Genomic DNA, 24,058 nt, shown 5'->3' on the forward strand with positions numbered 1-24,058 from the left:
GCAACCAAATAACAAAGAGTCTCTTGTGTCCCCAACACACCCAATACAATGGTAAGTTGTATAGGTGCACTAGTTCAGCGAAGAGATGGTGAAACAAGTGCAATATGGATGATAGATATAGGTTTTTGTAATCTGAAATTACAAAAACAGCAAGGTAACTAGTAACAAAAGTGAGCACGAACGGTATTGCAATGCGTGGAAACAAGGCCTAGGGTTCATACTTTCACTAGCGAAGTTCTCTCAACAATGATAACATAATTGGATCATATAACTAGCCCTCAACATGCAACAAAGAGTCACTCCAAAGTCACTAATAGCGGAGAACAAACGAAGAGATTATTGTCGGGTACGAAACCACCACAAAGTTATTTTTTCTGATCGATCTATTCAAGAGTCCGTAGTAAAATAGCACAAAGCTATTCTTTCCGTTCAATCTTTTATAGAGTTCGTACTAGAATAACACCTTAAGATACATATCAACCAAGACCCTAATGTGACCTAGATACTCCATTGTCACCTCAAGTATCCGTGGGCATGATTATATGATATGCATCACACAATCTCCGAATCATCTATTCAACCAACACATAGAACTTCAAAGAGTGCCCCAAAGTTTCTACCGGAGAGTCAAAACGTGTGCCAACCCCTATGCATAGGTTCCCAATGTCACGAACCCACAAGTTGATCACCAAACCATACATCGAGTACTCACATGAATCAAACATGTGCCAACCCATATGCATAGGTTCCCAATGTCACAAACCCGCAAGTTGATCACCAAAGATAGACACGTGCAAGACATACATCAAGTGTTCTCAAAGACTCAAACCGATAAGATAACTTCAAAGGGGGAAACTCAATTCATTACAAGAAGGGAGAGGGGGAAGAACATCATAAGATCCAACTATAGTAGCAAAGCCCACGGTACATCGAGATCAAGACATCTCAAGAACACGAGAGAGAGAGATCAAACACATAGCTACTGGTACATACCCTCAGCCCCGAGGGAGAACTACTCCCTCCTCGTCATGGAGATCACCGGGATGATGAAGATGGCCACCGGAGATGGATTCCCCCTCCGGCAGGGTGCCGGAACGGGCTCCTGATTGGTTTTTGGTGGCTACAGAGGCTTGCAGCGGCGGAACTCCCGATCTAGGTTTCTTTCTGGAGGTTTCTGGAGGTTTCTTTCTGGAGTTTTATTAGTAATCGAAACAAAGCATTCAACGCATACTCCTAGGGGAAGGATTGGTAGGTATAAACCATCGCGCGATCCCGACCGCCACACAAAGGATGAAAATCAATAGACTAATCATGCTCACACTTCATCACATAGAGGTTCACCATACGTGCATGCTACGGGAATCAATAACTTCAACACAAGTATTTCTAGATACACAACACCATACTAATATAACTTCAATATTACCACAACCACAACTCAAAACTAATTGAGATGAATCAAACTTCTCTAACTATTCAATGCACATGAAGGTGGAAGTTTTCATATCCCTTTGGATAACTACCCCTTTTGAGACTACTATCAAAGCATAGATCAACTACCAAGCCACGCACCGCTGTGCTCTAAAAGATATAAGTGAAGCACATAGAGCAAAATCAACTAGCTCAAAAGATATAAGTGAAGCTCAACAAAATCACGGTGAGTGCATGTCTCTCTCTCTCTAGGTGTGTAGAAAGGATGATTGTGACACAAAAAAATACTCCTACGATACAAGACGCTCCAAGCAAAACACATAACATGTGGTGAATAAAAATATAGCTCCAAGTAACATTACCGATGGATTGAAGACGAAAGAGGGGATGCCTTCCCGGGGCATCCCCAAGCTTAGGATTTTTCGGTATCCTTGAATCAACTTGGGGTGCCTTGGGCATACCCAAGCTTGAGCTCTTGACACTCTTTATCTCTTTGTCCATAAGAACTTCACCCAGAACTTGAAAACTTCACAACACAAAACTTAAACAGAACCTCGTGATATCATTAGTATAAGAAAGCAAGTCACCACTTCCTTAGGTACTGTAGAAAACTTAAATCCTACTTATGTTGGTGTTGGGTTGCTGTATTTTCACTTTTCCATGGCTAGTACCCTCCGGTACTATCCATAGTTTTATCAAAATAAGCAACCAACTCAACAAAAACAGAATCTGTTAAGAGCAGACCAGTCTGTAGGAATCTGTATACTTCGTATACTTCTGGTACTTCAAAAAATATGAAACATTACGAAAGTCTGAAGAAATTGTATAGAAATCAGCAGCAAAAAGAATCAACTCAAAAGCTATTACAGAATAGAAATGAAAATTCTTTTCGCGAGCAGAAAGTTTCTGTCTTTTTCCAGCATGATCAAACAATCATCACCAAGACTAATCATAACGGTTTTGCTTGGCACAAACACAAAAAGAAACACAAAAGACACAATCATAACAGAATTATGATGGTGTGGAGAAAACAAAACAGGAAGCAAAAAAGCAAAGATAAATTTATTCATTGGGTTGCCTCCCAACAAGCGCTATCGTTTAACGCCCTTAGCTAGGCATTGATTTCAATGATGCTCACATAAAAGGTAAGGATTGAAACACAACGAGAGCATCATGGAGCAAATGGATAGCACATTTAAGTCTAACCCACTTCCTATGCATAGGGATTTTGTGATCAAACAACTTGTTGGAGAAAGAATCGACTAGCATAGGAAGGCAAAACAAGCATAGCTTCAAAAATTTCAACACATGGAGAGGAAGCTTGATACTATTGCAATAAGTAGAAGCATATGATCCTCTCTCATAGTAATTTTCAGTAGAATCATGAATGAATTGAACAATATAACCAGCACCTAAAGCATTCTTTTCATGATCTACAATCATAGAAATTTTACTATTCTCCACATAAGGAAATCTATTCTCAAGAATAGTAGTGGGAGTATCGTAAAAGACTTGAGCACTACAAATTGTGTCCACAATGAAAAAGCAAGGTTTAGAAAAGGGGTTCTCGAGAGTATGACAAGTTTTATCATCCCTCTTCTTTAAAGCATAAGTATCCTCACAATAATCATCATAGATAGGGGGCATACTTTCATCAAAATAATTTTGATCATTCGAAGTGGAAGAACTAAAAATATCATCTTCTGGATTTATAGGACCAGATGGCGGTGGAGTTGCGTCAAGTGGGCCCCTGAGGGGACCACAAGCTTGGTTGGTGCGGCCTGGGGGGCGCCGACAGGGCTTGTGGCTTCCTTGGGACCCCTCTCCGGTATCTTTTTCTTCCGGTATTTTGATATTTTCCATAAAAAATCATCGCGAAAGAATTATTCCGTTTGGACTCCGCCTGAAAAAGGGTCAAAAACACAGAAAGAACAAGAACTGGCACTTGGCACTGAATTAATGGGTTAGTCCCAAAAAAGATATAAAAGGCATATAAAACATCCAAAGTTTGACAAGATAACAACATGAAACCATCAAAAATTATAGATACGTTGGAGACGTATCAGGCCACCGCTTCTTGTAATAACGGAATGCCTCAAATATAGCCTTTGGAGGCATAAGAAGAAAAGGAGATCTATTATTAGTTGGCAAATTATGTATGCAACCTCTTCTCTTTGTTGCTACACACAAATGATTAGAACCCACAAAATAAGGTTGAATGTCATTAGGAGATCTTGAAATGGTCGACCATACACGTCTAGGACCTTGGGCCACATTTTCACAGCACAAAAGAGGTGGTCCATTTTCTTAAGGTGCCTTTTCCATAGAAAATAAACTTCAAGGCAACAATTTTAGAAGGACCGATACCACATCTTGTAATAGCCATGTTAGCTTCTCCTTCAAAAGCCCATTATCTACTAATGAGTTGATCTTCTCATCCTTCTCTCACATCTGTTGCACAAAATCCTGCACAAAAGTACAACAAAACTAAGACTAGAATATACTTTCTATGTATTGCTGACATCTTAATGCCAACTAACTAAGTGGCATTTTAACTCTTTATGGCAAGGTCTTGAGAATAACTCCGGCCCAAGTAAATGTTGATAACACTTCTAGTTCCTTGATGCCAAGTATGAATGGCTTCTGCACATAAAATACCAGATGAGCCTCACCTCCCTATGTGTCATGCTAAATTATTTGGATGCCAATCATATTTTCAACATCTTGATATTCCCGTGGCATGAAATATCAGTACCCACTACAAGAGAACAGAGCTTTGGTAACACAATCATGTAACACATATTAAAATATGTTACAATCGAAAATCCAGTAACACATGATTTGTGTTGCAAAGACTGAGCGTAACACATACAATATAAGCTCGAAAAATGTGTTACGACGATATCGTCTAAGTAACACGTAATTATGTGTTGCACGTAGTGTGTTACACAAATGTTGCTACAGTAACATATTAATATATGTTAGTGGGAGTGTGTTACATATTGTAGAGAAAGTAACACATAATCATGTGTTGATGCATGATTTGGTTTTGATAAATATCGAACTATTTTGAGATGGTTTTGGTAAATACCATATTAACCAAATAAGGCCCTAATTTTAGGATGACTCAACGACCATACATGCACACCTTAAATTGATCATATAGAATTAAGCAATTGATGTCAATACATGTACTCATGAAGATTATAGTATTCCAACTAAAAGCATCAATGAAGCACTAAGAGCGACTTCAATGGAGCGACCCATTTCGTCTGTCGCTGTTCGTTTGGGTCGGCACGCATAAAAACTTTTCCCAACTAGGCGACCGAAATGGACAACAAGTCCTTCTGGTGTCTGTTCCCGACCCAAACTGAACCATATATGGGTCACAAATGGGTCCGCGGCGGACAAAAGCGGGCGCCCCCGTCATCTCCTCCCGTCCGCTCGTGTCCGCCCTGGTCCCACCCATCAGTGACTAGCACTCGTCCTCCTCACCACCACCGCCCCACTGGCCCTGTAGCTGGAGCCGGGTCTGGGGACGAGGGAGGTGGCGACGACCTCGGTCTCGGTCTCCGGGTCGGAGACGGTGATGTAGGAGTACTCAAACATGGCGGCGCGTGCGGATCTCGGGGAGGCGGAGGCGAAGCGCGGGGAGGAGGCGGTGACGTCGGCATACGATGGAGGGTCAACGAAGGAGGAGGAGGTGCGGGAGAGGGGGAAGGCGGCGGGGGTGGGAGGGGAGGGGGCGAGGAGGAGGAGAGGAGGAGCTCGAAGGTGGATGCCATGTACTACTATTTCAGAAGAAAAACAACTGGAGGGATTTTTTTAACGATTCCCGCTAATATTTACTTTACCCTCCAATACAAAAAGTAGATCCTTCTGATTAAACAGCGGTAAATAATCCCCCGTGATTATCTCATCTGCACAAACAAGAAAAACAAATACTCATCTACTCACCACCGCGCCGCCGCCCCCGATCGCATCGCCCCACTGCTGCGCCGGCCCTTACCACCAAGCCGCCACCGGCATACCCTGACCACCGCGCCGCCGCCCCCGACCGCGTCACCCCACCACTACGCCCCCGCACAAAGCCTCCACTGGCATACTCCGTCCACCGCGCCGCCGCTCCTGACCGCGTCGCCCCACCACCAAGACGCCACCGGCGTACTCCGACGACCGCGTCGCCCCACCACTACGCCGGGCCCCACCACCAAGCCGGCACCGGCGTACTCCAACCACCGCGCCGCCCTCCACCTCCCGTTGCCTCTCGATTCTCCTACCGCTCGTCGTTGCTCCAGGATGCCGCGCCCCATCGCCAGATCCTGCGCTGCTCGCGGCTTCCCGCCAACCAGCAGCTCCCGGCATTGCCTCTACACTGGATGGGATCCCGCCACCGGCCATGCCCTTGATCATGTTTCCCTGATGATGGATTTATGCCCCGACATGCCTCCCCTCACCATTAGCCAAAATCTAGACATATAATTGATCCTTTGCCGGACCTTGTTCCCATTGTGAGGTTTGATTTTGAGGTCCGATTTTTCAGAATTTGATTTGGTTCGTTGATCTCATTTCCCTAGGTTTGCATTTGCCACCTTAATTTCTTTTCACACAGTTTAATAAGACCTTCACATGAGTTTATTTTTCAGGAGGAGGCCAGCATCCAGCAGCATATGGTGCCCCAAAATCAACGTGTAGGTCATCCAGCTAATCAGATATGTGTGCTACAGTACCCTTGGTCGTTCTTATCTTCGTCCTCTGTTGCGAACCTGCGTTTGTTAATCTCTTGATTTTGTTATTAAGTTGTGATAGAATTTTTTGAAGCATTAATAATTGTGATAAATTAGTGTACACTTTACCGATCCAATCAAGATGACCGAGAAATCCAATGCCATTGTTCTAAATAAAATCGACCTAGAATGCATTTTCTTGGGTTTTGAGTCCTCCAATGGAACTCTGTCCGGGTCTCATCTGAAGGGAGGCAGGCCCTCGTTAAACGAATCCACCCTTCCCGAAGCCTTTATTTTTAAGTTTATATCTAGAATGTATTTGTAATCAAGGGATAACCTGTCTGTAGAGCTCTCGAAACCTGTGATGAAGCTGTTTGCTTAAGTGGTCAACTCCATTAGGGTCTTTTTCAGTGAGAAATTGTTATTTGCTAGGAGACTTGATTAAAAATTAGTTAATATATGACAGACCTAAATACATTCTTAGTCTATAGTTAATTAGTATAACCATCACATTGTAGTTAATTAGTATAACCATCACATTGTCTGACTTGCTCATAAATATATTGCTATATTTTACTTTTGACCCATCCATTAGTCCTATGTTTCTCCACGAGTGCACTCACTTTTTAGGACTGCATTTTGCCTATCATTCTAATAATTGTTTTGGATGATGACTTTAGATATTTGCTTCCTTTGCTTACTGCATCAGACATCATCCTATATTTATCTGAATCTTCTTACACCAAAGGTGTCTTGTGAATATCTATCTTAATTTGTACTATGTCTATATGGCTATATATGGCGTCTATGCTAGATTTGACATTTGTGGTCTCTGTGATCCAAAACTCTTAGTTGATTCAACCACTTTTGAATATTTACAGGTTTGGAAATTTTAATGTAGGTAAGCATATTTTTTAGTAAGTGACTACAAGTATGTGTAATCAGTTTTCTATCAGTTTTTTTGTACTTGCATCACTTATCAAGAGGGGCCAAAAGATATCTATGTTCACCAACAGTCCATGGTCCTAGGGTGTGTGTGAAGAAATCCCTTACGAAGAAGAGTAGAAAAGCTTATGCAGCTTCTTTTTAGTATGTAGCTTGTCTTTTATCATTATATATTTGCAAATGAGTTTTTCACAGCACAGTGCACAAGATTGATGATTGAGTACTCATGATGGTTATGAGCATTTCCTATACAAGGTATATTGCAGGTCAAACCTGTAGCTGTTATTGCTGAACTCTACTTGTGATACTCCTCTGATCGTCGATTTCACTTATATGCACATACTTCTAGATCCTTGAATTAATTTTAGACTGCATGTTATTACCTTAGTACTTGTTGTAGGATAAATAATAAGGAGGACGGCATCAAGGTTATAATACGACCATACTGTATGACTCACGGCCCCAGCAGCATGGGTATGTCTTTTATCTGCAGTTCTACGAAAGTGCTCTTGTGAGCTCGAGCTCATATGCTCTCGGGTGAATAGTAAAATCCGAAAAAATAGTAAAACAACTAAAAAAATCTAAATTTTTTTGACAAGAAACATTGATGCTATTCCTACATGCATGCAAAAATTCATAACGGAATCACATTTCTGGAGGCGTAGACAAAAAAACCAAATTGATTCTCCAAAATGCTTCCAAAAACACTATTTTTGAATCATTGATTTTGGTTTTTTTCCCACACCTCCACAAATGTGATTTCACCATGAAATTTTGCATACATATAGAAAAAACATCAATGTTTCATGCCCACAAATTTCAGATTTTTTCGAATTGTTTACTATATGTACTGATTTTACTGTTCATGTGGGAGTATATGACCTACTATTTCCAATGGTAAAAGTTATGTTTTTCCATTTCTTGATTTACTTATACAAAATTTCGGTTGCAACGATGAAGTTGGTTGTTTCTTTCCTTTGTTCTTTTCAGAACATAAAGATGAAGTAATGGCAGAACTCCTCCGGTTGGATCCTATCCTCATGCTCATGATGAATTCAACAAGCATTTAGTCCATTGAAGATAGAAGCAAGAAGTATAGTTTATGTCGATGGATGTAAAAATGTAATATTTTCTAAATGAGTGTTTCTTAACCATTTGAAATGTTAGGAATACTACTGAATGATGTGAAGATACTTACATTAATTTTAATGCAATGTAATTACACTATGATCGGTACAATCCTAAACTTTTGTATATTTGTAATAAATATCTTGAAATTTTCAATTTGTGTATGTGTTGTGCTTCAATTTCTCTATCATTTTAATAATGACAAGAATCATAATAAAACAATTAATTATATGAGAAAGTGTGGTAATTTTATTGAATAAACTTTTAGTCAATAAAATATGTACTCAATTTTGTGTTTAATAAAATAAATAAATATATTAATTATGTTGCGATGCTAATATACTAGTGTTACTGATAGAGTTACTAGAGTTACAGACTGTGTTACTAGGGTATTGACAACTATAACTTATAGTGTTACAATATTTGAATATTATGTTACTAGTTTAGTTTCGAAGCTAAAAATGTGTTACGAATTGTGTTACTATAGTTAACAAAAATATGTTACCATCAATATTCTTGGTCTAGGTAGGTATGTTACTATAGGTGTTACTGTGGCTACAATAAGATGTTACCATATTGTTGAGTAACACATAATATGCATGTTACTACAACATAACAGTAACACAATATTTAAAATATGGTAACAACTATTATGTGTGATAGTGCACACCTGTTAGTAACACGGTCTAATGGAACATATTCCAAAATGTGTTACTACATGGCGTAGTAACACGTTTTTGGGTCTGTAGTAACATAACACGGTGTTACTAATGCTCTGTCATGATGTAGTACCCAAGTGCGTACTTCAATCAATGTATCAACAAGTGGTAAGCAATGGTATCAACTTGGAATATGTTGCCGTCCCTTTTCTGGTCCTTTAGGAAACCTACTAGATATTCAATTTCTTGATGCTCCACTAGAGTAACTTTGTTCTTTCTAACCTAGAAAAGATTCTCTTTTTTGTACTTATTGATGAAATGTTTATGAACACATCGAGGCGATTGATTGCGCGTGCTGGAAAGATCATACCCGAACAGGTTCTGTCAGCTTTTCACTTGCCACATTTGTTCAAAACCAGTTGAGTTGCATTCTCAAGTCCCAGGAAGACCGACACTTTCTTATAACACTCCGTGAGGATCGATCTCTTGTAGCATGTTGATGTGCTACTACATCTTAGGTACCGTGTTACTAAGGAGGCAGTAACACATTTTTGTAGGTGTTCCTGTAGGCTATGTTACAAGGTTGTATCTATTGTAGCACATAAGAACTATTCCTATATGTATTTAAATGTGTTACAATTGTGTTGTTGTAACACAAGACATATGTTTTATCGATGGCCCTAGTAACACACTTTCATAACTACATGCACACATGTTGTACATGCTTTTCCCGGTGTGGCAACATGGTTAGTAACACAATTTAATGAAAATTGCAACAAAATTATTAATACACTAGGCCTTTGTAACACGTTTTGATAATCCACTAACACCTATTGTTTATTGCAGCAACACGATAGTAACATAATTTTGGATATATAATAACATCTCTAGTCATGATTGGTAGGAAACCTAGTAACACCTTTTTCCTAACTATAGTAACACGGCATAATTAGTCCAATATGCTATTAAACCAATATTGTATGAAAGTTTGTAGTAATATTTTCCTTCTATACTTCCTCATAGTGTAACTGATAAGCATATGACACATTGTATACAATAAAAATATCATGGATATAAAGTTTGCACATGCACGAGAAAAGGGATATATAAAATAGCAATATGGTTCGTGTCATTCAATAGCATTTCTAACATGGACTTATAGAAGATCCATATTGTAGAAACACATTACATTTTTCAACCTAGTAATGTAAACTATAGTGCGTAGAAGATTTCCTATCATTAGAAACATGTGACACCCCTACTCATGTTCAGTGGAATGCACCCCTCAATTTTTTCTTGAATAAATATATCACATTCGCATCTTGATTCTTCATGAGAAAAAGCATCCAAATTAACGCAACCACTGAACCTCTCATTCTGAAGAAAACATACAGTTAGAATTACAATTATGTTTATCCCAAATTAAATTTAAGAAAACCGAAGAAGTTAAATATTAACATACACATGCTAAAGGCCAAGCAATTATTAATCCATAGGTGAAAGCATTGCCAATTGTCCTACATTTTCTCTTTCCCTTACCAAGAGCTCACAATCCTCAATTGGTCGTCTCATGAAAATAAAGAAAAACTCAATACAATATAAGTACATTGTAACATTTACCTATGTACATCGCGTATGTGTTACAAACTTGTAACACAACATTACATCTCATATATGTGTTACATTTTTGTAACACTCTCTCCACGGACATAAGTAATGTGTTACAACACCATTACACATTCGACACATGTGGAATATGTGTTATAACTTCTTAACACTTCTCGTAGAATGTGTTACAACTCAGTTGTAGACACAAATGTTGTGTTACCATGCTTTAACTCAGTAACACATTTTTTTCTTGTGTTACTAGGATGCGTTACCGAAGCTAATTCCCATAGTAGTGTAATGAGTGAATGTCTGAAATATGGCCTTTGGATGTAGAGGAAGAAGAGGTGATTTGTTTTAAGGTGGCAAATTATGGATGTAGCCTCGTTTCCTTGTTTTTGCACACAAATGCTTAGAGCCCACAAATTTAGGTTGAATGTCCATCTTGAAATGATCTACCATACACATGTGGGAGGTTGGGCCATATTTTCATCATAGAATAAAAGTGGTCCATTATATTAAGACACCTTTCTAGAAAAACATAAAAAAATCTAATTTTAGAAGGACCGATGCCACATCTTCTAATAGCCATATTAACTTCATCTTCACGAAATCCCATTATTTACTAATAGGGTTGGGCCAGCAAAATTCGGTGTCATGTGTGAAACTAAAAAAATGAACTATCGAGCAATTAGAATGCATATATATCTCAGCAGGAGCAACCAACGGGCTTCCTGTTTTAAAGCCGTGAAGCCCCCAAAGGATGAAGAGAGTGATAGTTATCATTGTGAATCACTCTAGCTAAGAAGGCATGAATTGTCTTTGTGTGCCCGTGTGCTGTCTCGCCCATCGCCGACACATTGGCGCCATGGAGTCTCGTTTCGTGGTAACCCAACGATCAGATCGGACAATCTAGTTTCCATCGAGTCTGAAATCTATCGTCTGACACCGATTGATCCTCCTATAGCCTCATAGCAATGGTGACACAATAGGATGGCGATGTTGTCCTTTTGTGAGTGATCCGACTCTTATATATGTCATCCCAAGTCCCGATGATCTCATCTATTTTTTATTTTTGATAAGGCGTGAAAATCCCGATCGATCGAGCAATGGTTGCTCGCCCCTCCGCCTCGACTTACAGCAGCCGAGAGCCATGTGAGGCCCAGCGCCCAAGGACATCATTTTTTAGAAATACATACTAGGCATATATAAAATTTGGGGGCCCTAAAATTTATAGGCCCTATGCAGGCTTCAGGGTTGGCACACCTATGGGCCTGACCATGTCTACTAATGAGTTCATCTTCTTGTTCTTCTATCGCATATCTCGTACAAATCCCGCGAAAAAGTATAACAAAACACAGACTTCTTAATGCCAACTAAGTGAATCACATTTCAACTCTTTACGACTAGTCCTTGTGGATAACTCCCATGTAAATGTGGATAACACTTATAGTTCCTCTATGGCAAGTAGGAATGACTTCTACATATGAAATATTGTCCCATCCTCACCTCCCTATATGTCATAGCATAATATTCTGATGCCAATCTCATTTTGGAAATCCTTCGATTTTTTTGGCTTGAACAACAGTACCCAAGGGATACATTAATCAATATATCAACAAGCGGTAAGCAACAAGATCAACATGGGATAAGTGTTCATCCCCTTGTGTGGTCCTTTGGAAAACCGAGTAGATATTCAATCTCTTGAGGATCCAATGGACCTACTTTGTTCTTTCCGACCCAGACAATATGCTCCTTTTTGCACTTATTAACGACATTTTTTTAACACTCTGAGTGGTGGATTGTCCGTATTAACAGGATCACACCTGATCTGTTATGTCAACTCTGCACTTGCCACACTTCTTCAGAATTAGTTGAGTTGTGTTCTCGAGTCCCAGGAAGGCCCCCATTTCTTGTCATGAGGGAATGCCTCAAATATGGCCTTTGGAGGCACATGAAGAAGATGGTCTTTGTTTTCAATTGGCAAATTATGGATGTAGCCCACTTTCCTTAAAGTTTCTAATAAATTCTTAGAATGTATAAACTCAGGTAGAGTGTCATACACAAATCTTGAAATAGTCTACCATACACCTCTTGGAGTTTGGACCACATTTTCATAGTAGACAATGGGCGATACAATATGTTGTTTAAGAATCGATCTAGTCACTCTAATTTATCAATGGGCTATAATTCGGCAGGTTAAATCCAATCATTGGCTTTGGGAGAGGCATATATGTTTATCATGGGTGCAATCCAAATTGCCATATGTTGTACCTCCATATCGCTTCCTCTTTTTCTTGTTCACTTCCATTATTAATGCTTCCTTTCTCCCCCAAAGTAACCGAAGCATGTGTATATAACCTGTCCAATGTACACATATTGTAGTGTCGTTACATCAAAATAAAAGAGGTAAGGTGTTTTCTTATCCCTGTGTACATCAAACCACAAAGTAGCTGATGGCCTCATAAATTAAATTCACCTCCAACCCGTGTTGCACTAATTGAATCGACTAATACACAGAGATCAACATCCGCACCTAGGAATGTTTTAACACACACACCCTCACTCAGTCACACTCACACACATGTGTGTATGTATGCGTGCGTATCATAAGGTGCATTTTCCATATGAAAATCAACATCAAGGTAACAACTGTAAAAGGACTGATACCACATCTTGTAATAGCCATGTTAGCTTCATCTTCAAAAAACTTCTTTGTCTATTAATGAGTCACTCTTCTTGTCCTTCTGTGACATCTCTTGTATGAAATCCTAGACAAAAGTATAATAACAACTAAGATTAGAGAACACTTGCTATGTATTACTGACTTCTTATTGCCAACTAACTGACTGGCATTTCATCTATTTACCTCGAGCCCTTGAGAATAAGTCTCGAGCAAATGTTGTTAATGATTCCAATTTGTGTATGCCAAGTATAAATGTCTTATGCACATAAAATACTAGACCAACCTCACCTTCCTATGAGTCGTGTCATAATATTTCGATGCCAATCACATTTTGTACATCCTAAAATTCTTGTGGCATGAACAATAAGTACACAAGGGGATACTTCAATTCATATATCACCAAGTGCTAAGCAATGTTATCAAGTTGGAATGAGTTGTCGCCACCTTGGGACGTCCTTTAGGAAACATAGTAGATATTCAATCTCTCGAGGGCCCAATGGAGTTACTTTGTTCTTTCCAACCCACACAAGATTCTCCTTTTTGCATTGATTGATGACTCATTTTTGAAAACTTCAAAGCGGTGGATTGACCATGCTCGAAAGATCATACTTGAACCGTCATGTCAGCCTTGCACTCGCCACACTTGTTCACAAGTATTTCACTGTGTTCTCGAGTCTAGGGAGGCCACCACTTCTTGTAATGATCGAGGGAATGCATCAAATATGGCCTTTGGAGGCACAGGAAGAAGAGGTGCTCTCTTCTCATTTCGAAATTATGTATGTAGCATCTTTCCCTTACTGTTGCACACAAATGCTTAGAACCCACAAATTCAGGTTGAATGTCATATAAAGATCTTGAAATGGTTGCCCATACACGCCCGTGAGCTTGGACCACATTTCATAGTTGAAAAAAGGTGGTCCATTATCTTAAGGTGCCTTTTCCATAGAAGAAAGTACATCAAGGAAAAAAGGACTAATACCACATCTTGTAATAGCCATATTAGCTTCATCTTCAAAAAATCATATTATATACTAATTCTCGTCCTTTTTTGAGATCTCTTGTGCAAAGTACTATGCAAAAGTATAAAAAAAACTAAAATTGGAGAACACTTGTTACGTATTATTGACTTGTTAATTCCAACTAAGTTATTCGCATTTTAGCTCTTTATGTCGAGTCCTTAATAATAGCTCCCAAGTAAATGTTGTTAACACTTTGAGTTTTTATATGCCAAGTATGAATGGCTTCTATAAATAAAACACTAGCCTAGCCCCACCTCCCTATGTATCGTGCCGTAATATTTCGATGCCAATCACATTTTGGACATCCTCGTATTCTTGTGGCATGAACTATCACTACTCGAGGGGATACTTCGATCAATATGTCAACAAGTGGTAAGCAGCAATACCAACTAGTATTGAGTTGCCGTCCCCTTGCGTGGTCCTTTTGGAAATGGAGGAGATATTCAATGCCTTGAGGCTCCGATGGAGCAACTTTGTTATTTCCAACCTAGACAAGATTCCCCTTGTTGCACTTGTTGATATCATATTTTTGAACACCTAGAGGCGGTATATTGCCCGTGCCACAAATATATCACGTCAACTGTTCTGTTGGCTGTGCAATTGGCACACTTATTCGCAATCAGTTGATCTGCATTCTCGAGTCCCGGGAAGGCCATACATACTTGTAATGAGGGAATGCTTTAGATACGGCCTTCGATGATAGAGAAAGAAGAGGTGTTCTGTTTGCAATTGGCAAATTATGGATGTAGTATATTTTCCTTGCTGCTGCATACAAATGGTTAGAACCCACAAAGTAAGGTTGGATGTCATATGGAGATCTCAAAATGTTCGTCCATACACGAGTGGGATCTTAGGCCTCATTTTCATAATAGAAAAATGTGGTCCATAATCTTAAGGTGCCTTTTCTATAGAAAAATAAACATGAAGGCAAAAAATTTAAAGTGACCAACACCACATCTCACATATTGACTTCATCCTTAAACAAGCACATTATCTAATAATTAGTTGATCTTCTCGTCCTTCTCTCACATCTCTTCTACAAAATCACGCACAAAAGTATAACAAAAACTAAGCTTAGAGAACACTTGCTATATATTACTGACTTCTTAATGTCAACTCACTGATGACATTTCAGCTCTTTACGACGAGGTCTGGATAACTCCCAAGTAAATATTGATAACACTTCGAGTTCCTTGATGCCAAGTATGAATGGCCTCTACAAATAAACTACTGGCCAAGCCTCACCTCCTTATGTGTTGTGCACTTGTGCTATAATATTCCTATGTCAATCACATTTTTGGACATCCTACTATTCTCGTGGCATGAAAAATCAGTAGCCAAGTGAATACTTCAAACAATGTATCAAAAAGTGGTAAGCAATGGTATCAACTTGGAATTAGTTGTTGTCCCCTTATGTGGTCCTTTGGGAAACCGAGTAGATATTCAATCTCTCGAGGCTCCAATAGGGTAACCTTGCTCTTTCTAACACACGCGAGATTCTCCATTTTGCACCGATTGATGACACATTTTTAACACTTTGAGGTGGTGGATTGCATGTGCTGGAAAGATCATACCTCAACCATCATGTCGTCTTTGCACTTGCCACACTTGTTATAAATTAGTTAAGCCGCGTTCCCGAGTCCCAGGAAGTTCAATGCTTCTTGTAATGAGGGAATGCCTCAAATATGTATTTTGGAGGAAGAAGCAAATTGTAGATGTAGCAGCTTTTCCTTGTTGCTGCGCACCAATGCTTAGAAGCCTAAAAAAATAGGTTTAATGTTGATCTTCAAATGTTCATCCATACACGTCTCGGAGCTTCAGAGCAGAAAAAGTGGTCCATTATTTTAAAGTGCCTTTTCCATAGAAAAATGAAAGCCAATGAGATAATTTGAGAAGGAATAATACCACATCTTGTAATAGCCATATTAGCTTAATCTGCCCATTATCTACTAATGGGTTGATCTTCTCATCCTTGTGTGGCATATCTTGTACAAAATCTTGCACAAAAGTATAACACAAATAACAATTAGAGAATGCTTACTATATGTTACTAAATTCTTAATACCAAGTAAGTGACCAGGATTTCAACTCTTTACGACGCGTTCTTGCCCAAGTAAATGCTCATAACACTTCCTGTTCCTTTATGCGTGTTGGGTTCTACCGTAGGTGCATCACATGCAAATAAAGTTTTCTATGCGTAGAACATCCAAGAACATGGTACGGAGATGGATCATAGATTGTTACCACTAGACGCGCAGTCCCGTACAGCGGAAGTAGAGTTGGGGAAGCGCGTATGCATGGTTCGTATCCTCCTTGTCCGATCTCCCTCGAACAATCGTTCGTCGGATCCTCTCCCTCGAACAGCTGGCCGCCGGATCCCATGTAGAGGTTCACGGGAGCGTCGCAAGTGCATCGCCTCTAACGGTATTCATGCTTGCAGGAGGAACACCGTGTGGCAGAATGCTAGGTCTGGATCACACGGTCCGTGGTGGCGAGTGGAGGTGGCTAGTTGCAACACATGCAAAGACCTAACGATGGTGCTGAAGCGATCAACTAAATAAGTTTGTTGCACCTCCATTATATATAGGCATCCGGTGCAGGATCAACTCTTGGGCCTCGCACCGATCCGAAGGACCATGTGTTCCTTCCCTAAAGTGCGTGACCCCTTAGGTTCTCGTTAACTTGGTCACGAGTCAGATGACATCCAATTTGGCCAGTCGGTAGCGGCCTCTAGCAAAGCGTGCTGACTCCAAGTGTCCGATGAAGCTGGTTAGGCGAGCCTGTACTTCGTACTTCTGTTCCCTTTGCCACATGATATATGTTGTCGTGCACAAGGCGACATGGTCATCCTTGTTGCAACATGACCTCTTTCTCGTTTTGGTGAATCCTACCAACATTCGGATTATCTCATAATCCTCATTGCATGGCCATGCTTATCTAGGTCATATCACCCGAGGGGCCCAGATTATATCTCTCCAAATCGGAGGGGGAAATCCCATCTTGCTCAACCATGTCTCGCAGCATGGGTTTGGACAAGCCCGAAACCTACCTTTCTAACTACCCATACACGAAGTACGTTTGGTCGGCCCAAAGCAAGTTTGTCACCATCCCGAGTACATGCGCTAGCTCAGGTCTTAGGACATACAACGTATGTTGTACTAGATACTCACACATGACCTATCAGTGCATCTCATAGTGAGTTTCTCCAACCCAGACCTTATCTTGACTCGAATATGACGAATCCGACCATATATTTCTGAGTCCATACTATCCGGCTAGCATCCAATGCTACATGGTTAGTGAGACTGGACCATCTACTATGTCATATGGTAATCTGAATGGTTTTGCGTCCACACAACCCTTTCGATTAGGGACCATTTAGGACAGTCATCATACAATTCCTAGTCTCACAAACAAGTCACGTACTTGTTGATACACATCATTCACAATTTTCAATGACTATCTTTATTCAGAAACACATAGGAAATATCATCATACATGATTGCCTCTAGGGCATATCTCCAATAGTGCTAAGTATGAATGGCTTCTACGGACAAAATATTGTACCGTCCTCACATCCCTATGTGTCGTGCCATAATATCTAATGCCAATCACGTTTTGGACATACGACTATTCTTGTGGCATGAACTATCAGTACCCAAGGGTATCCTTCAATCAATAGATCAACTTGTGACAAGCAGCAATATCAACTTGGAACAAGTTGACGTCCCATTGTGTGGTCCTTTGGAGGACCGAGTAGATATTCGAGCTCTTGAGTCTCCAATGGAGAAAATGTCTTCTTTCCAACCCAGATAAGATTCTCCTTTTTCCACTGATTAATGACATATTATCAAACACTTCGAGGTGGCAAATTACCCATGCTGGCAAGATCACACGTGATCCATTATATCAGCTTTACACTTACTACACTTGTTCGCGAGTAGTTGAGTTGCATTCTCGAGTCCTAGGAAGGCCATCGCTTCTTGTAATGAGAGAATGCCTTGAACATGGCCTTTGGAGGTAGAGGAAGAAGAGGTGCTCTCTTCTGAACTGGTAAATTATGGATGTATCCTCTTTTCCACATTGTTGCACACAAATGCTCAGAATTCACAAACTTAGGTATAATGTCTTGAAGGTCATCCATACACCTTTGGGAGCTCAGGTCACATTTTCGTAGTAGAAAAAAGGTCATCCAATATCATGTTTAAGGATCATTGTGGTCAATATAATTTACTAGTGGGCTATAATTGGGTGGGTTTTATCCAATCATTGGTTTCGGGATAGGCATATATGTTTATATTGCTGCAATTCAAATTGTCATGTGTTGTACCTCTATACTACTTCCATTTTTTCTTGTTCTCTTCCACAACTATTGCTTTATTTCTCCCTCTGAAGGAACCGAAGCATATATATGCAAGCTACCAAATCTACACATATTGCAGTGTCCTTAAATCAAATTAAATGAGTGAGAGCATTGTCTTATAACAATGTACATCAAACCACAAAGTGCTTGATGACATGATAGGTTAAATTATCCTACAACGCATGATCCACTAAGCAGAATAACTAATACAAAGAGATAAACATCACAACCTAGGAATATGTTAACACACACACACACTCAATCACACACATGCACACACAGAGACGAGAAGTGTGTGTGTGTGTCATATGGCACCTTTTTCATAGAAAAATGACCATCAAGGCATCAATTTTAAAAGAACTAATACGATATCTTGTAAGAGCCATATTATTTTCATCTTCAAAAAAATCCATTATATACTAATTTCTCATCCCTCTCTGACATCTCTTGAACAATATACCACCCAAAAGTATAAAAAATGAAGATTGGAGAACACTTTCTATGTATTATTGATGTGTTAATGCCAACTAAGTGATTGGCATTTCAACTCTTTAAGTCGTGTCCTTAAGAATAACTCCCACTAAAATGTTACTAACACTTCCGGTTTTTCTACGGCAAGTATGAATGCATTCTACGCACAAAATAGTAGAACAACATCGCCTCCCTATGTGTCGTGCCATAATATTCTGATGCCAATCACATTTTCGACATCCTGCTATTCTTATGGCGTGAAATATCAATACACAAGGAGATACTTCAATCAATATATCACTTAGTTGAGCTATGTTATCGAGTCCCGCGAAGGCCATCGCTTCTCCTGATGAGGGAATGCCTAAAATATGTACTTTGGATGTCGAAGAAGAAGAGGTGTTATGTTCTTAGTTGGCAAATTATGAATGTACCCCTCTTTTACTTGCTACTGCACACTAATTCTTAGAACCCACAAACTAAGGTTGGATTTCATACGTAGATCTTGAAATGGCGTGTCTACACGACTCGGAGCTTAGGCACAATTTCCATAGTATAAAAAGGTGGTCCATCATTTTAACGTGCCTTTTTCATAGAAAAATAAATATCAAGGAAACAATTTTGAAAGGACCGATACCATAACTTGTAATGGCGATATTGGCTTCATCTTCAAACATGCCCATTATCTAATAGTGAGTTGATATTCTCGTACTTCTCTCATGTCTCTTGTACAAAATCATGCACAAAAGTATAACAAAACCTAAGATTAGAGGATATATGCTATATGTTACTGACTTCTTAATGCCAACTAAGTGATGCCATTTTAGTTCTTTATGATGTGGTCTTGAGAATAATTCCCAAGTAAATATTTAGAACAATTCCAGTTCCCCGATGCCAAGTATGGATGGCTTCTCCAAACAAAAAAAACTAGCTGAGCCTCACCTCCTTATGTGATGTGCCATAATATTCCGATGTCAATCACATTTTGGACATCCTGCTATTCTTGTGGCATGAACTAACAGTACCCAAGTGGGTACTTTGATCAATATATCAAAAATCCGTAAGAAATGGTATCAACTTGGAATTAGTTGTTGTCACCTTCTGTGGTCCTTTGGAAAACCAAGTAGATTTTTTATTGAGTCTTCAATAGAGCAACTTTGCTCTTTCTAACCCTGACAAGATTCTCCTTTTTGCACCGATTGATGGAACATTTTTGAACACATCTAGGTGGGGGATTGCTTGTGATGGCATGATCAGACGTGAATTTTTTTGACAGTTGTGCACTTGCCACAGTTGGTTGAAAGCAGCTGAGCTATGTTCTCAAGTCCTGAGAAGGTCAATTATGGATGTAGACTCTTCCTTGCTGATGCACACAAACCTTGAGAACCCACAAACTCAGGTTGAATGCTAAGCTTGAAATGGTCATCCATACATGCGTGGGAGCTTGGCCACATTTTCATAGCAGAAAAAGGCGGTCCATTATATTAAGGTTCCTTTTCCATAGAAAAATGAAAATCAAGGCAATAATTTTAGAAGGATTGATACCACATCATGTAATATCCATGTTAGCTTCACCTTTAGAAAATCCCATTATCAACTAATGGGTTGATCTTCTCGTGTTTCTCTCGCATCTTTCGTACATGTAATCCATTCTATCAGATTTACACTTAACGCACTTGTTCACAAGAGGTTGAGCTGTATTATCGCGTTCCACGAAAGCCACCGTGTCTTGTAATGAGGGAATGTCTCAAATATAGCTTTGAGGAAGAACATGTGCTTTGTTCTCAATTGTAAAACTATGGATGTAGCCCCTCTTCCACATTGTTGCTCACAAAAGCTTAGAATCCAAAAACTCGGGTAGAATGTCATACAGAGATCTTGAAATGGTCATCCATACACCCTTGGGAGCTCGTGTCACATTTTCACAGTAGAAAAAAGGCCATCCACTCTCTTGTTTAAGAATCGTTATGGTTAATAATTAAACAATGGATAAATCCAATGATTGGTTTTGGTAGAGACAGATTTGTTTATCATGGGTGCAATCGAAATTGCCATGTGTTGTACTGCTTCCTCTTTTTCTTGTTCTCTTCCACTATTATTCCTTTCTTTATCCCTCCAAACAAAGCGAAGCATATATATGTAACCTACCAAATCTACACATATTGTAGTGTTCTTAAATAAAATAAAATGAGTGAAAGTGTTTTCTTATTCCAATGTACATCAAACCGCAAAGTACCTAAGCGTGGTAATTTAAATTCTCCTGCAACCCGTTATGCACTAAGCGAAAACTAATACAAAGAGATAAACATCCACACCTAGGAATATTTTAACACACACATACAAACACACACTTACTCACACAAAATATGTGTATTTATGTGTGTGTCATATCACTATTGTAGGAAGGTCCTAAGACAACACATGTATCAAAGATCCTTTGACGAAATTGTGTGTGATGTACATCAAACTGCGTGCGATGTAACTGAGAGGCGAAAGGCCACGGGGAGATATTTTTCTATGATCCATGGATCTCCGATCGGGAAACCGTATCCAAGCTCCGTCACTAGTTTGCGCTCTTTGGACTTTCAAACTTAGCCAGAAAACAGAGATAGAGAAGAAAATCTGTGAGATGATGAACAATGGCATTATTCGTCGCAGCAGGAGCCCCTTCGCTTCTCCAGTGCTCTTGGCTCGTAAGAAGGATGGTTCCTGGCGGTTTTGAAATATCCTATGCCAGTCGCAGGTTGTCCCAAGTCCCAAAAAGTGTGTGTGATGTCATAATATCACACACATTTCAAAAATATTTTTTGCAAAACATTTCGGTGTGATCTTGCCTATTAATGCACACAGTTAAAAAAATGTAACCGTGTGTGATGCTTTGCACATGATTTCTGCAAATGGTGTGTGTGTGATGTAGTCTATCATTGCACACAGTTATTATAATGCAACCGTATGTGATGTCATGCACACCGTTTTTGTAAAAGTGTGTGTGTGACATAGCATATCATTGCACACGGTGTTAAAAATGCAAACGTGTGTGATGCCTTGCACATCTTTTTTGCATGCACTATGTGTGCGATGTAGTTCGTCACCGCACACACTTCCAAAAATGAAACCTTGTGTGATGCCTGAAATTAATATTTTTCCAATAATAATTGTTTTCGCGTTAAGTTTGAAAGTGAACTAAAATTTTCCTTTGCCATTTGACTTTGATTTTTTACACTTAACATGGACCGTAGAATCCTAATACGTCTGACACGTTTCTATAATTTTTGATTGTTCTATGCTGATATATTATCATTCTAGTATGCTTTTGGGGGTATTTATTTACCATTTTATATTATTTTTGAGCACTAACCTATTGACCCAGTGCCCAGTGCCACTTTGCCAGTTGTTGTGTTCTGCGTGTTTTTTACTTTGCAGGTTTCCATACCAAACGAGGTCCAATTGACCTGAACCTTTTTGATGATTTTTTCTAGACCAAAATAAGACCAATGAAAGAAGGCTCGAGGCCTCATGAGGGGCCCACAAGCTAACAGGGCATGGCCTGGGGGGCGGGGGGCCCTAATAGTTTGTGTCCCGCTCGTGGCCCTCTCGACTCTGTTATTTGGCTTATAAATTCTCATCTACCCTAAAAATACCAGAGGAAGTCTTGAGACACTTTTTACATTGTTGCGAGTCTCTGTTCCGACGGGAGGCCATTTGGAGCTCCGTTTCGGCACCATGATGGAGGGGGATGTATCACAGAAGGCTTGTTCATCAACCTTTCTGCCCTCACAATGATGTGTGAGTAGTTCACCATAGACCTATGGTTACATAGTTAGTACCTAGATGGCAATCTGTCTCTTTGATCTTGAATACAGTGATCATCACATCTTCACTTTGATCCATATGATGTAATTCCTTTTGTGCGGTGTGTTTGTTGGGATCCGATGAATTATGGGTTTATGTTTAGATTATTGATGATAAATATTTGAGTCTCCTCTGAATACTTATATGATTCTTATGTGCATGATTATGATAGTTTTGTAGTTCTCTCCGATCTATGGAAACAGTTTGGCCAACTAGATCGATATTTCTTCAGTGAGAGAGGTGCATTGCGGTAGGTTTGACCTAGCGAATTTATATATCACGGTGACAGAAGGGGAAAAGATGCGTCTTTGTGTTGCTGCTACTAAGTATAAAACGATGGGATTTAAGTCATCTTACTCCATGCATTACTTCCTTCATCATAAACTTAATACATAGAGAGGCAAGCATAGAAACACACTTCAAGTAAAGTAATAGTAGTAGGTACAGGCATGAGTTGGCCTATTTGTTTATGGATGTGATGCCTATATACACATGATCATTTCTGTGAGTACCGCATAACTATCAACTTTTTTGTCAATTGCCTAACAGTAATTTGTTTACCCACCGTATGCTATTTTTCCATGAGAGATGCCATTAGGAAAAGATATGGCCCCCGGGTCTATTCACAACATATTGCTAAAACCTTCATTATCTTGTTGTTGTTTACTTGTTTTTATTTTATCTTGCTATCTACAATTATCTACACACCTCACTTGCTTGCAAATAACAAGACAAGAGGATTGACAACCCTCTTGCCCACGTTGGGTGCAAGTTGTTTGTTCTTTTGTTTGCAGCCGCTGAAGATGGTTGTGGTTGATATTCCTATTTGTTTGATAAACCTTGGTTTCATAACAGAGGGAAATACTTACCCACTTTGTGCTGCGATAACCCGCTACTCTTCACGGAAAACCTAACGCAGATCACAAGTATCACGAAGGATTTCTTGCATTGTTGCCCGGGAATATCATCACCAAGTACCAAGTAACTCCACACAAAATTTCATTCACTTGTTACTCTTTTTATTTGCTGGTATATTTAGTTTGCCTTATAAAAAATATAAAAATATATACCTTTGCTTGCTTTGCTTGTCACTAGTTTGCATCTTTGCTATCTAGTTTACTTGCCTAGCTATGCTATTTTTATCTTTGTCACACCAAAACATAAAGTAAAATGCA

At 39.4% G+C, this 24,058-nt stretch overlaps 1 pseudogene; it reads right to left on the minus strand.

Moving 5' to 3' along the window:
* Window positions 1-12,151: 12,151 nt before the first annotated feature.
* LOC123442079 lies at window positions 12,152-13,802 on the minus strand (annotated as a pseudogene).
* Between the last annotated feature and the right edge of the window lie 10,256 nt (window positions 13,803-24,058).

The sequence above is a fragment of the Hordeum vulgare genome, chromosome 3H (assembly GCF_904849725.1).
Source record: "Hordeum vulgare subsp. vulgare chromosome 3H, MorexV3_pseudomolecules_assembly, whole genome shotgun sequence".
Taxonomy (NCBI): Eukaryota; Viridiplantae; Streptophyta; class Magnoliopsida; order Poales; family Poaceae; genus Hordeum; species Hordeum vulgare.